Consider the following 13,776-nt stretch of genomic DNA (forward strand, 5'->3'; position numbering starts at 1 on the left):
CGCGGGGCCCGGCGCGCTTGCGCGGCTTGCGGCTGCGTTGGGTAAGCTTCCTGAGGGGGCGGCGCGGAGCATGAGGGCCTTTAGGCCTGGACGCGAGCCCCGCTGGATGCTACAGCCGTGGAGACGCAAGCCAAGGTGTGGACAGGACCAGATTCCGAGGCGCGCGGGCGCTCTCGATCCCTGACGGCGGCCATGGTTACACTTGGCGCTCCTGCGGGAGCGGTGCGGAGGGCTGCGAAGGTCCGGGCCCTTCTGGCGGGGCTTCTCGGCCGGCCGGAGCAGAGCCGAGACCTCCTGCGGCTTTCCGTAGTGCGTGCTCCTGGCCTGGTGTCCCGTGAAGGAAGCTGTGGACAGCCCTGAGACCTCGGAGGGCAAGGCTGAGTGCCAGGACTGTGGGAGAATGGGTTGAGGCTGGTCCTGGGGTGGGGGCGGGACAGCAACCCCTGCACGCGCAGGATCAATCACCTCCCGGCTGGCGCAGTCTTCAGCGGAGGACCGCAGCTTCCTTGCTTCCTCCCTCCCTCCCTCTCCCTCCCTCCCTCCCTCCCTCTCCCTCCCTCCCTCCCTCCCTCTCCCTCCCTCCCTCCCTCCCTCTCCCTCCCTCCCTCCCTCCCTCTCCCTCCCTTCCCCTCCCTCCCTTCCTTCTCCCTCCCTTCCTTCCTTCTCCCTCCCTTCCTTCTCCTCCCTCCCTTCCTTCCTTATCATTTTGGTCATGCAGTCTATGTACATACAGTAATAATGCCTGTTTCATTCTTTTGTCCTTCCTATCCCCCACATCCCCTGCCCTGACCTCCCTTCACTTCCCTCTACCTAATCTAAAGTAACCCTAGTCTTCTCTAGTGTCTCCCCCACCCCCACGAATTAGTGTCTGCATATTAGAGGAAACATTCACTTTTGGTTTTGGGGATATTTGCAACTTTCTTATTTTCATTTGTTTTAAATGGAAACTTATAAGTAAGGCGAAAATATTCCACCTAGGGTCATCTCAATATTTTAGTGATGTTGTTTAGTAACTTTTTTTTTTTTTTTGAGTGTATGATGTTGTGGTACCAAATACTATTTTCATGCATTATCATTCAGTCATAATAAATTGAAAGAAATGTGTATTACATTCTTAGAAGTAAGATAGTGCCCAGAGAGATTAACTTCCCAAGTTCACATATTTAGTTACTGGTGAAGCTGAAATTGAAACTGATGGTAGGTCCTGTGCTTGGGATCATTAGTACTTATGATTACTTCAATAGTGGAGTGTATTGTAGAGAAGAACTGGAATAAAATTAAACTGGATTCTGAGCCTGTACTACACATAAGGTGGTCTGAATAATTGTCGAACTCTTCAACCTTTTCTTTAAAGAGACATTGGCTGAAGCAACACTCATTTGTTTTATTCATTTACCACTTATTAAGCACCTGATACTATGTTGGATATTAGGAATTTAAAGGCAAGTAAGACCCAGTTCCATTTCTTTAAGACTCACAACCTAGTATAGAGACGTTAGGTGTCAAAAGCAATGTGAGGCAAAAATGGAAATTTATACTCCATGTAGATATGAAATGTCAAAATACATGCTACTGTCATGTTAACTAAAATGAACAGATAAAAAATAGAAAAAAATAGTGTGAGGTAGAAGTTGCATAGGGCGGTCTGGGAACATAGGTCAGAAAAGACTGGAAGAGAAGTTATGGTAAATGAATATAAACTAGGAGTTACCTGAATGTGGAGACTGCATAGGAGACAGGAAATAAGTCCCAGAGATTTTAGAATAAGATCCCAATTGGTGGGCTTTATAGGAAATGAAAACCTTTCCTGGAATTTCAAGTATGGAACTAGCTCAGCTATCCCTGAGGTTAAACATCTTTAAGAAGTTTTTTTGTTGTTGTTTGTTTTCTGTAAGTGTGGAGCTAGGGATAGAGAATAAGGACAAATAGCCATGGAACTCAGTGGTAACAGGATACATCTTAACTGGGTTGCTGTAGGAACTGATCCTTAATCATCTCAGTGTGGCCTGTAGAGGAGACTAATTTTCTTAGTGGTATCCTTAAATTAACCAGAAATATCCAGATTTTAATTTTCATCATTGGAGGAGAGGGACCCAAGAGAATCATTTCAGAAGAAGTACAAGAAAGACACTAGCTACATGACAGAGTCTGTGTTTGGGAGCTAAGATGTTGGAAATGGCTGGGTCCAAGGACATGTTTTTCTTTATACGTCCCCTATAGAAGCACTGCCTGGTGATTGTGGAAGCAACCAGTTTTGGTTTACAAGTTAGAATTCCAGAGGTGCTTCCAGAAAATCTTATTTAATAATAGGAGCCTTCAGTAAAATCTTTGGGCAAAGGGTTGGAAAAAGCTGTTTGACAAGTTGGGGGCATTGCTGACTCCAGAAAATATGCAGTGAAAACTTTCTATACCTGGAGGAATGTTGCAGAAAGAACAGAAAAAGTGTACAAGCAGGAGATGGGAAGAAGTGTTGCTAATGGACAAATGACTAACCTTCTCACTGTGGCCCAGAAACAGGAAACATTTGCTTTTTTTTTTTTTTCCCCCCTTCTTTCTTACTTTCCAGGTGGATGACCTAAAATTCTATCATTTATGTTGCAGTTGGTGCTGTTGAGCCTGGGGTGCCTGGACTCATCAATATCTTCACAGTGAAAAAAGGAGTGAGAACCATGAGATGTCTGAAACTAAGTAGAAAAAATCCTGGGTTGTGAAAGTTGAAACATTTATAATAATTCTATTCAGACAATTGAAAATAATGTTGCTTTTTTACTTTTAAAGATAATTTAGTAAGTTTTGCTGCCAGGGTATCATCAGTGTTTTATTTTGAGGGAAGGTAAAAAAGCATGCAATTCCTGAGTGAAGAAACTCAGGAATTATTTAAAATGCCCAGAGCCATGGGTTTTCTAACCCCAAAATATCCACATGATGTGTATTATGAATTCTCAGTTTTTATAAGAAAAGGATGTGAAATCAAAACACACACTTATGGGTACACTAGATGGATTCTATCATGATTTTAATTCTGTACTTTTAAGGACAACATTAACAGAATTTCTTGCCTTTTAGAATGCCACCAACATAAAAGAAATACATTTGTATTTTGTTTGTATGAAAATTCAAAGGCAAAAATTCAGTTTTTAAAATCTATAATCTAGAAGTAAGGGATTCGTTTGTTGAAAAAAACTGGACTGATCAAACCATTTAATTTTATTAGGATTTTTTAAGCTTTGAAACTGACGTGAATATGAAATAAACAGTGCCAATATTCATGGTATAGTGAAAAATAGTTAACATTTGGTTTTATTTATTCTAATAAATGTATACTAATAGTTTTTTTATTTTTACTTAATTTTTCCCAAAATTGTTTAATTCTTCAATGGTCATTTAAAATGAAAATAGGGATAAAATTAGTTGTTTTTTCATGAAAAGTGTGTGATTTACAAGTTTAAATTATTCCCCCCCTTTTTTTAAACAGATAGAATTAAGTTTGTCTTCCATAAATCTCAATTTTCAGCTTCTTGACTATGTTAACTATAACTGTCAGTGTTGCACTGATCAATCGGCATGTGGAAACACATTGTTCTACTCTGCCAATTAAACATTTCTTTGAAAGTGAACTACATTGATGAGGAATTTATTAAAAATTTATTCTGTTTCTTTAGATTTTACAGTTGCATATGTAAAACTGGTTTGTTTAATAAATATGTGTCCAAAAAATAAAGACAGTGATGACATTTTACATTTTGATTAAAAAAAAAAAAGAATAAGCAGCAAGCAAATGAGAAAAACAAACAAAGATAGGTCATTATTAAGGGAGGAGCGTTTCATTTAAGAAGGTATTGTCAGCAATGTCAACTATTGCAGAAATATTAGATGAGATTAAACATGAAAGACTTGGATAATGTTTACATGATATGAACTGTGTTCAAAACACTGTTATAAGCTCTCTATTAAATCTTTAATTATCAAGCAGTTTATGACATTTAATAAAATAGCCCCATTTTACAGTAAAGGAAAATGAGGTTCAGGAAGGTTTAGTGATTTAAGCAAGAACCATACAGCTGATAAGAGGCCTAGTGGGGACTTAAATCCAGATGGTCTGGCCTGAGTCTGTGCTTGTTACCACTGTTCTTGCCTCTCCGAAGAGTGGAATTTAGTAAGCAAGAGGTTGCTTTCTTATTCCTTTAGTCCTCTTTTATTCTGACTTTAGAAGACACATATTAACTATAAGCTGCAGGCTAACTATAAGCTGCAGGATGGCTCTCTAATCCATTTCAAACTGTGATGTGAACAGTTCATTGTGTGAAACTTCTCAAAGGTAGGGTTTTGTTACTGCAGCTTAGCATGACTGATAAATCTCTAATATTTGGTTAAGAAGTAAAAAAATTGAATAGAAAACAAACAACAAACAAAAACCATGTAGGCATTGGAATGATGATAAAATGTAAACACTTAAAAATAATGAGGCCCAGATCTGGGGTTGTAGCTGAGTGGCAGACCTCTTGCCTCACACGTATGAGGCCCTAGATTTAATCCTCAGCACCACATAAAAATAAATAATAAAAATAAAAATATTGTGTTCATGTACAACTAAAAAAAATTTCAAAAAAATCAGGCCCCATACAGATTTTAAATTAATGATAACATTTGAAGAATAGATAACATTGATTTATTTTTTTTTCATTTTTTTATTTGTTCTAATTGGTTATACATGACAGTAGAGTGCATTTTGACATATACATAAATGGGGTATGATTTCTTATTCTTCTGGTTTACATGCTGTAGAATCACACTGGTTATGTAATTATACATGTACATAGGGTAATAATGTCTGATTCATTATACTATCCTTTCAACCCCAATATCCCTTCCTCTCCCTCCACTCTCCTCTGTCTAATCCAAAGTACCTCTATCCTTCCCTAGCACTCCCTCATCCCCATTGTGAATTAGCATCCACATATCAGGGAAAACATTTAGCCTTTGGTCTTAGGAGGATTGGCTTATTTCACTTAGTGTGATATCCTCCAGCTCCATCCATTTACCTGTGAATGCCATAATTACATTCTTCATTAAGGCTGAGTAATATACAATATTTAATAATTTAGTGAGAACTTATATACTTTATGCTTTTCATTATGTGGCATGTTTTCTTTATATTTTGCTATTTGTTGCTATTGTTTTCTCCCATTATTAGTTCTTCTTTCTATGTTAAATTTTTCTTTATCGATTTTCCAAATTTGGTGATTTGGAATTTCATCTCTATCTTAAATTCTGCTGGCAGTTAAACTGATAATCAAATCCATACTCGTTTATTATAATATCAGAACATAATAATTATGCAGGATCCTATATACTTCATTTGTTCATTTCTCCCCCTTTCCTACTGAGAATTACAGTGTTTTTATTTCCTCATTCTTACATGCTCTGTTCTTCTCATCTTGTAGTTTTTTATTCTCAAAGTTCAAGAATTTCACTAAGATACTCCAACTCTCTCAGGCAGTAAGTGGGAACATTGACAGAGCTCCCTGCCTTTGGTTCTTTGTTCTCAGTGGTCGTGATTGTTGCATACATTTTGGCTGGTTTTCTACTTATTTAGTGTGGGAAGGTAAATCTAGTCTAATTCCAATGTGGCCAGAAGTGAAAGTGTTTCTTGATAACATCTCCTAAAATTCGGTGAGGTCTGTTAATTTCTATATTCACATCTCTTGCCAGTTAGGGAGGTTTTCTCACATAGTGTATTTTCCTTCCAGTTTGTCTCTGTCTGAGTTCCAGCAGGAGTCACACATGTGAAATTAATCCTCCGTTGAGTCTCCTGGATCATCCTCCTCTTTTCTTTTCCCTGATTAATTCCACCTCTTGGTATTTTGCTCCATGATCTGACACACTTTTCCTGTAGAATTTCTGCACTACTAATTTTCTTCTGGACAGTAAACAGCCTGAGGTGAGCTGTTTGGCTGATCACGGCTTTGTGTTGCCCCAGCACCCATGCAGGTCAGTCTGTAGGATCTTGGGAGCACTGACAAACCATCAAATGTTGCAAGGCAGAGAAAAATCTTTCTGTCAGGGAAAAGTAGCAATCAACTCCCTTCCAGACTATGAAGAATAGAGGGAAATGTTGGGTGACTATAATTTTGGAAGCATTAACTTTCTTGTGAAATCCCCTGGTGTAAGGTATTATGACACCTAAATTCTGGACAGTAGACTCTCCCAGACTTCCTCAATCTGAGTTGGATATGCTCCTTCTGAAGATTTTAGGATTAATCCCTCAGTTACCAAATAGCTACTGAGTGTGCACTTTTTATCAGACACTATTTTTTTTTTTTTTTACTGGTGCATTATAATTAAACACAAATGATGGGATTCATTGGTACATGTTTGTATATGCACATAATTGTCAGATACTCTTTTAGTGACTACAGAAATGTTGATGAACAAAGTCCTGGTTCTATTGGGGACACAGTCTAAAGGGGAGAGGCAGGGAGGAAAAAAAAATGTATGTTTGGAGCTGTGAAAAGAAAAAAAATAATAATAAAAACAAGGTAAGGTGAAAAAAAAAAAGAGGTTGCTTTCATCTTTAGTAGTGGCAGCTTCCATGGGATACAGGGGGAAAGGGGGACCCAGGGGAAAGGGGGACCCAAGCAATATCTTCTGCTGAAGTGTGAACTCTTGACTATGAATGAGAACAGAGAGCCCTTAACTATCATAGGACTCAGGACCCACAGAGGGACAGGGCCTAGGGTTTGGGGGGACGTGGGGATAAATGTGAGTATGTTACCAACAGGAAAACATCAGTAGAGAAGAATGAAAACTCAGGAAAGGGGCATTTGATAAAGAGAAGCCCATGGGGCAGAGTCTGGAATCTGCAGTAAGGGAAAGGAATCAGCCTTAAATGGAAAGATAATCTTTATTGCTTTGGTCATGGAGGGAGGAGTCCCAAATGGCCACATGTACCATATTCATCAAGCTCCCAGTCTGTTCTTATTTACCAGAAACTGGTTCAGAGGAGTTACATTTTCACACAAAAAAAAATCCTGTCTGATTTGATCCAAAGTTAGTCAATAACATTTCAAAAATGAATCACCATTAAAGATTCAACTAGAATCTTGCTTTTCACCTGATTTTCTGGGGTATCGGATTTTCCCACTCAGGTATAAAAAGAATGAGCAAGTTGAATGAATGTAAAGATAATTTAGAGAGCTCATTTTTAAACTGTGCTATTTGCATCTACCATATAATCTAGCTGAGCACTGGAAACAAAAATTAAAAACTTGATTCTTACCTTTTAAAATCATAATTGAAAATGAAATAAAAATATGCTTAGTTTAGAGGTAGCAAGTTCTCGAGTAAAAATACTAGTCTTGTAATCTTGGAAGTCAACATCCATCAGTAGTGACTTTCTTTTTTATTTTTTATTCAATAAAATCTTAAGCTCAGGTTCCTTTTCTATTCATTATCCACTGTTAACCAGGTTGAACTCTGATTTTCTATCCTTGTTCCTGGTTTAATTTACTAGACTCTATACCAGACAAGTAAGCACTTTGGGGAAATTGGGTTATTCTGCTGGGCAGTGGTGCAGGGCAGTGGGCATCAGAGAAGACTACAGAAAAAGGACAGATGGAGAAGGCAAAACTTCCTTTTGGAAATCTGGACGAAAGCAAGTGGAGATTTGGCCATATCTGAAGGCTCTATTCAAAAGTCCAGGAGGCTAGAAGTCCAAGGTCAAAGTGTCAGCAGGTTTGCTTTCTCTTAAGGTCTATCTCCTTAGCCTGCCAATGGCCACCTTCTTGGGTCTGCACAAGACCTTTTCTCTGTGAGGCCACATGTCTGGTATATCTGTTGGTCTCTCTTCACAAAAGAGCTTAAGTGGAAGGAACTCAAATTTGGAGGAGAGAAATAGTAGAAGGATATTCCTGAATATATCTTGTCCTATCTCATTAATGGCCCCACTCCTTCCTCACGGAACATCTCTCTCTCCCAAGGAGAATTCAAGGAACTAAGTCAAGCTTCTGTCTTGGCTTTCAACCTCATGGCCAGCCTCTTGCTGGGTAAACAGGACCCTGTGACAGCTATAGAGAATAATTACTCTGTGATACAGGCCAGATTTCTTGTTCAGTAGTTGTTACTGATCCAAGCCTGTGAGGTAGTAGAAGGAATACAGAAATATAGGCCTCTGTGTAGGCTTATGCGGAAAAATCTTTGTTGTTTTAACCACTCTGCCAGGTTGTTATGGCAGCCCTAGTAAAGTTGTATGAGCTGAAGAGTTCTCTACATTATCAAAATGAAATATTTAGGAGAATGTATTTTGCTATAAGAACCAGGAACTGAAACTTTGCGTATCCTGTCACTTCCTAAGGTGAAGGGATGGCTCCATTCCCTCTGGACCCTCAAACTTCATATAGACCTGAGATAGGCCATATCCTCAATAAATTATGAGTAGAATGAATGATGGAATGAGAAGGAAGAGAGACATTCAAGAGAGATTGTAGAAGTATTCTGTAACATTTCTCAGGCTTTCTGGATAGGACCCTTGTACTTGTAAAAATTATTTTGATTATCAAAACAAGAAATACAGCTGGACATGGAAGCACATACCTGTAATCCCAGCGGTTGGGGAGGCTGAGGTGGGAAGATAACAAGTTCAAAGCCAGCCTCAGCAAAAGTGAGGCGCTAAGCAACTCAGTGAAACCCTCTCTGAATGAAATACAAAATAGGGCTGGGGGTGGCTGGGGTGTGGCTTAAGGGGTAGCGGGCATGCACGAGGCACTGGGTTCCATCCTTAGCACCACATAAAAATAAATAAAGGTATTGTGTCCACCAGAAAAATAAATATTTTGAAAATGGGATTATATTCTTTAAAAAATTATATATATGTATATATATGGCTGGGGATGTGGCTTAGTGGCTGAGTATCCCTGCGTTCAATTCTGGGTACCAAAAAAAAAAAAAAAAAAAAAAAAAAACAGTACAAATGGCCAACAAATATATGAAAAAATATTCAACATCTAGCAATTAGGGAAATGTAAATCAAAACTACTACATTGAAATTTCATCTCACTTCAGTCAGGATGATAGTTATCAAGAACACAACAGGATGTGGGGGATCAGATACTCTCATATATTATTGGTGGGACTATAGACTAGTACATCCACTCCAGAAAGCAGTATGGAGATTCCTCAAAAAACTAGAAATGAAATCACCATATGATCCAGTTATACCTCTCCTCAGAATAGATCCAAAAGCTCTACAATCAGCATACTGTAGGGAGGCATCCATATAAATGTTTTCAGCAGCACAATTTACAATAGCCCAGCTTCGGAACCAACCTAGGTGCCCTTCAACAAATGAATGAATAAGTAAAATGTGGTATATATGCACAATGGAGTGTTACTCAGCCATAAAGAATGAAATAATGGCATTTGCTAGTAAATGAATGGAACTGGAGAATATTATGCTAAGTGAAATAAGTCAGATTCCAAAAGTCAATTTTGGAAGCTAGTCCAAAATAAAGGCGCGGGGGGCCGGAGGGGGGGGTGGTCCACAAAAGGTGTGGAGGGGGTGAAATTCCATTAAAATAGGAGAAAGATTGGTAGACTAGATGAAGGGGATTCAGGGGGAGGGGGAAGGGATTAGGAGGAACAGTGGAATGAATTTGACCTAAATTTCCTATGTGCGTATATGAATATACCATAGTGAAGTTTGCCATTATCTATATTCACAAGGTATTAATTTAAAAAAATTATAATAGCAGAAAATAGAGAAAGAGAACGGGGTTGGAGGAAGGGAGAAAAGTAATTCTGATTGTGTATTTAACAACCCCAGAACCTTGATCAGGGAACTATAAGTAATATTCTTTTGATACATTAAAAATATTGTGAACCCAAAGGTCTTTGTAGATAATCTCTATCAATACTTACCATGTTAAAAATAAAAACTGAAACTTTTAAAATGTTTGTTAGTTTTGTTTGAAATAATAATGATCAACCTATATTGTATTTTTGAAGCAAACATAAAAAGAACAACTTTTAACTCTTTAATGACTAGTTTATTGGAAGACAGCTATATTTTTCTGTTTCCACATTTAAATTTTTGATATGTTTTTATAAATTGGAAAAAAAGTGGCATTGCACAGTTCTGTGGTCAGAGAAAAATCACAATTATATACAATTCACATTGTATGATTTAAACACATTTTAAATCATATTTTCCAGGTAATTGTGGACATTCTTTGAATTTTTGATTTGACAGGTGGTAATTTCTTTAGGGTGGGTTAATGACATAGAATCTAAAGTGATATCACTAACTTTGATGTGTGATTTTGTGACATCTTGGTAATATTGATTCACTGAGGTATTTAGCTCTTCCAAGTGTCAAAACATTTCAGTATATAATATCAAACAAGTATAAAAGAACATTCATTAATACAGTCTCATCAGGAAAAATGATTGGATGTTAAAAGCTTAAAGTTATCTAAATGAAGAATTTCACTTGAATGCTATTTTTTTAATTCTATATCAGGTACAACCAGAAGGATGAGAAATTATACTCCAACTATGTATGATGTATCAAAGTGCATTCTACTGTCATGTGTAACTGATTAGAATAAATAAAGGAAAGAAAAAATACTGCCAGTTATTTTCCCTGAAGTGACAGTCTCTCTTCCCCTTCCCCCAGACAATGCCAATTACCAAAGTTTGCATCTATTATAGTTTTGACTGTTACTTGTTCTTTCAAATATAGATGGTGTGCAATGAAACAAAACAGCTCGGAGGATTCACAGCTCAGAAGCCACCAAGACAAGCGTCTTATTCAGGTACCTAGAAGAGGTGCTTTATCATCTTTCCACAGAATACTGGAAAAATGAGTGCTTCAAGGTGCAGACTTAATAAAACGAACATGTTCTCCAGTCTCCAGCAGCTGTCGTGGTTGTGGACCTGGTGACCACTGGCATCACAGAGTGTGGCTGCCATGACCCACACAGAGCGCAGGACTGTCACCCATCAGCCTTTTTCATAGTAAATGGTCTTGATGTTATGAAAATAGCGTTGGCCTCCTTGTTTCCTTTTATGATTTTGAAGGTCCTGAGGCTTTTGCTCAGGCCTGGCTTTGCAGTTGAGATAAGGGCAAACATTCCAGCGCTGCACTCTGTCCCTCTGCTGCGTGGACTTGTTTTCTACAGGGTCCCCACTGGGGTCAGACCCTCCTTTGGCTAACTGGTGCTTTGCGGTGAAGCCACTCTGCACCTCGGATCTTCCCCAAGTCCGAAGTCCATGCTCTGGCTTCTACAGAATGCAATTGGCCACCCTTGTTTGTCAGGTCAATCCTCATAGAGACTCAAGGAGCAGAGATCTTGTCATTAGAGCTCTCCAGTAGCATGCAGCCAGTGCATCCCTGAGACCCAGACCATCAGCCAGGCACAGACCTGCATCTCCTGCTCCCTCCCCGGGCCTCCTGCGTAGCACATGTAGTCTGTGGGACTCCTCTAGAAGGGGCCAGCCGTGTCAGTGTCAGCGTGGAAACTGGGGGAAAGCAGAAAGAACCAATTGACACAGATGTTCCCTCTTCTGTGTGTGATAAAATAAAAAACAGGAAGATTAACAACAAAAAGTCTGTGATTTTTGCATCTGCATCCCGGTGTATGACTCCGAGGTGGCCACCCAGGTTCCAGCAGTTTGCCCATGAAAGGGAGGAGGTGCTGGCACCTATATGTTTTGGGCCTGGACATTTCATGCTTCGCTGCACATGGGGCTGCACCCCAGCAGGCACAGGCAGGACCAATATCAGTTGTAGGTGGAGAAGGTGACTGGTGTAATGTTTTCAAAGATAACTATCTGCAGGGTGAAAAGCTGACTTCTTTGAGATTCTGCCACAGTTCCGCTGAAGCAGACTGGGGGTGGGGGGGGACGAACAACTTGTGTACTTTGATACAGCAGGAGTAGGAGCCATTTATTGTAGGACAGGAGTGGTATTTATGCATTCCACACGGCTTATCTTAATTAGCATAAAATAGATACAGCAGTCAACCAATAAGGAAGCTGGCTGGCTCCACCTCACAAACCACTCCCTCTGGCATTTTGCCAGGCACCATCCTGACTTGTTTACAGACTCTAACAAGATTCAAATTCAGAACCTTTAGATTTGGAAACTGAAGCACCACCCACTGCAATAAGACAGCAATGCCTGCTATCTCCTGGTCAGATTCTAGGAATCATTTATTTTCGTTCCAAGAATGGACTGTTTTCTGGATTTCTAGCTTTTTTTGATGTAGGGTCACTAGTTCTCCAAAATATTCCCAAACAAGTTGCATGGATTCATTTTTAATCCTGTACTCAAAAGAGCCCCACGGTTATGGAAGGCTTGGGGCACCTACTGAGAAATGGTGCATGATCTCTGTCTGGTATGTCCCATTTTTTAATATTGATCCTGGTCTTTAGTCATATAAATTAATAAATTGACCAAAAAAATTAATCATTCGCTTTGAGCCAACTCTTATCCCTGCCCTCAGCATCTGGTGGATAAAAGTGAAAAGTGCCACCAGGATTGGAAAATAATTTGAAAATCTCTTTTTTCAAGGTTTTAGGACTGTAACATACTCAGTTCCTGGACTGGACATACAAATTGTCCTTATAGATGAAGACTGCTGTGGGGAGTCCAGAGACTTTGGTTGAGGCTGGGAATAAAGAATACAATGAATTCACTTTTTCTTTTTGGTTTTCTTTTGAAAAAATAGCATAGTATGTAGGATAATTACTTTATTTAAAATTTTAGTGTATTTTTGGATAGATAACAAATTCACAGTTTGATATTTCCAAGTTTTTCCAAAAGGTGACCCAAGTGTTCCCAGGCAGTTGATACCCAAACCAAAATGCGAGCAGTGTTCTGAAATGCTTGTATGTGTTTCCAAAGCTACTTAAAGTTTGTACAAGGAATTATCTAAATGTAATTACCTAAATGTAATTTTTGCAATTAACAGCTTTTTATACAGTGTAAATACTTGTTTTTATCAATGGGTTTCGAATTTCTGTTTCACCATACTTCACATCATTTATGGGTTTCCAGTCTCTTGATGTAAGGAGTGCTGCAATTAGTAATTTCATATGTACATTTTCTGGCACATGTTTAAGGGTTTCTATAAGATGAATTCCTAGAAGTGGAGTGTCTGGGTCAAAGGATACGTGTAACTTCAATAGACTTGCCAAACTGCTCTGTGTGGTACAAAGTTTGGAATGCATTGACAGTGAAATAAACTGGTCCTCTGTGGCCATGAAGAAAATATACCACATGTGCTAGAGTGGCTTTTTGCCTATAGTGAAGACGATTCTCAGAGAAAGTGTCAGTTGTTCAAATGACCCAATGTTTTCACGCTCACATTTGGGACAGGAATGGCAGCTCCTGGAAGAAAGCCCGAGTCCCAGAAACACCAAGAAGGACAGAAATGGGCAGCCTCTACCCATGGGCCTTCCCAACACCTACTTCCACTGGTGCCTGGAGGAGGCGAGTGCCTTTCTTTCTTCCTCCCAGGACTTAGACCACTTTTTCCTTTGGTAGCCTTATCTGGCCTTATCAGGTGTCTGCCGAAGTCTGCTACAGGCAGGAACTTGGAATGATTCTTTACACCCTGGCTAGGGCAGCTCAAGTGGGGCAGACCCAGTGTCAGGTCCTTCCAGGAGAGAGGCCCAGAGCTGGGCACATAGCAACTCCTGCCTGGGAGACCACAGACCTGTGTGGTCAGGGAGCAGGGATCAGGGGTGCATTGTGTGTAGGGAAAGGAACCCAGA

At 39.5% G+C, this 13,776-nt stretch overlaps 1 long non-coding RNA gene across 1 annotated transcript; it reads left to right on the forward strand.

Moving 5' to 3' along the window:
• Positions 1–15: 15 nt before the first annotated feature.
• On the forward strand, positions 16–11,041 carry LOC143400995 (uncharacterized). The gene is made up of 2 exons (XR_013091552.2): positions 16–135; positions 10,739–11,041. It is a non-coding gene; the product is annotated as an uncharacterized LOC143400995 (long non-coding RNA).
• Positions 11,042–13,776: the final 2,735 nt, after the last annotated feature.

The sequence above is a fragment of the Callospermophilus lateralis genome, chromosome 6, assembly GCF_048772815.1.
Source record: "Callospermophilus lateralis isolate mCalLat2 chromosome 6, mCalLat2.hap1, whole genome shotgun sequence".
NCBI lineage: Eukaryota > Metazoa > Chordata > Mammalia > Rodentia > Sciuridae > Callospermophilus > Callospermophilus lateralis.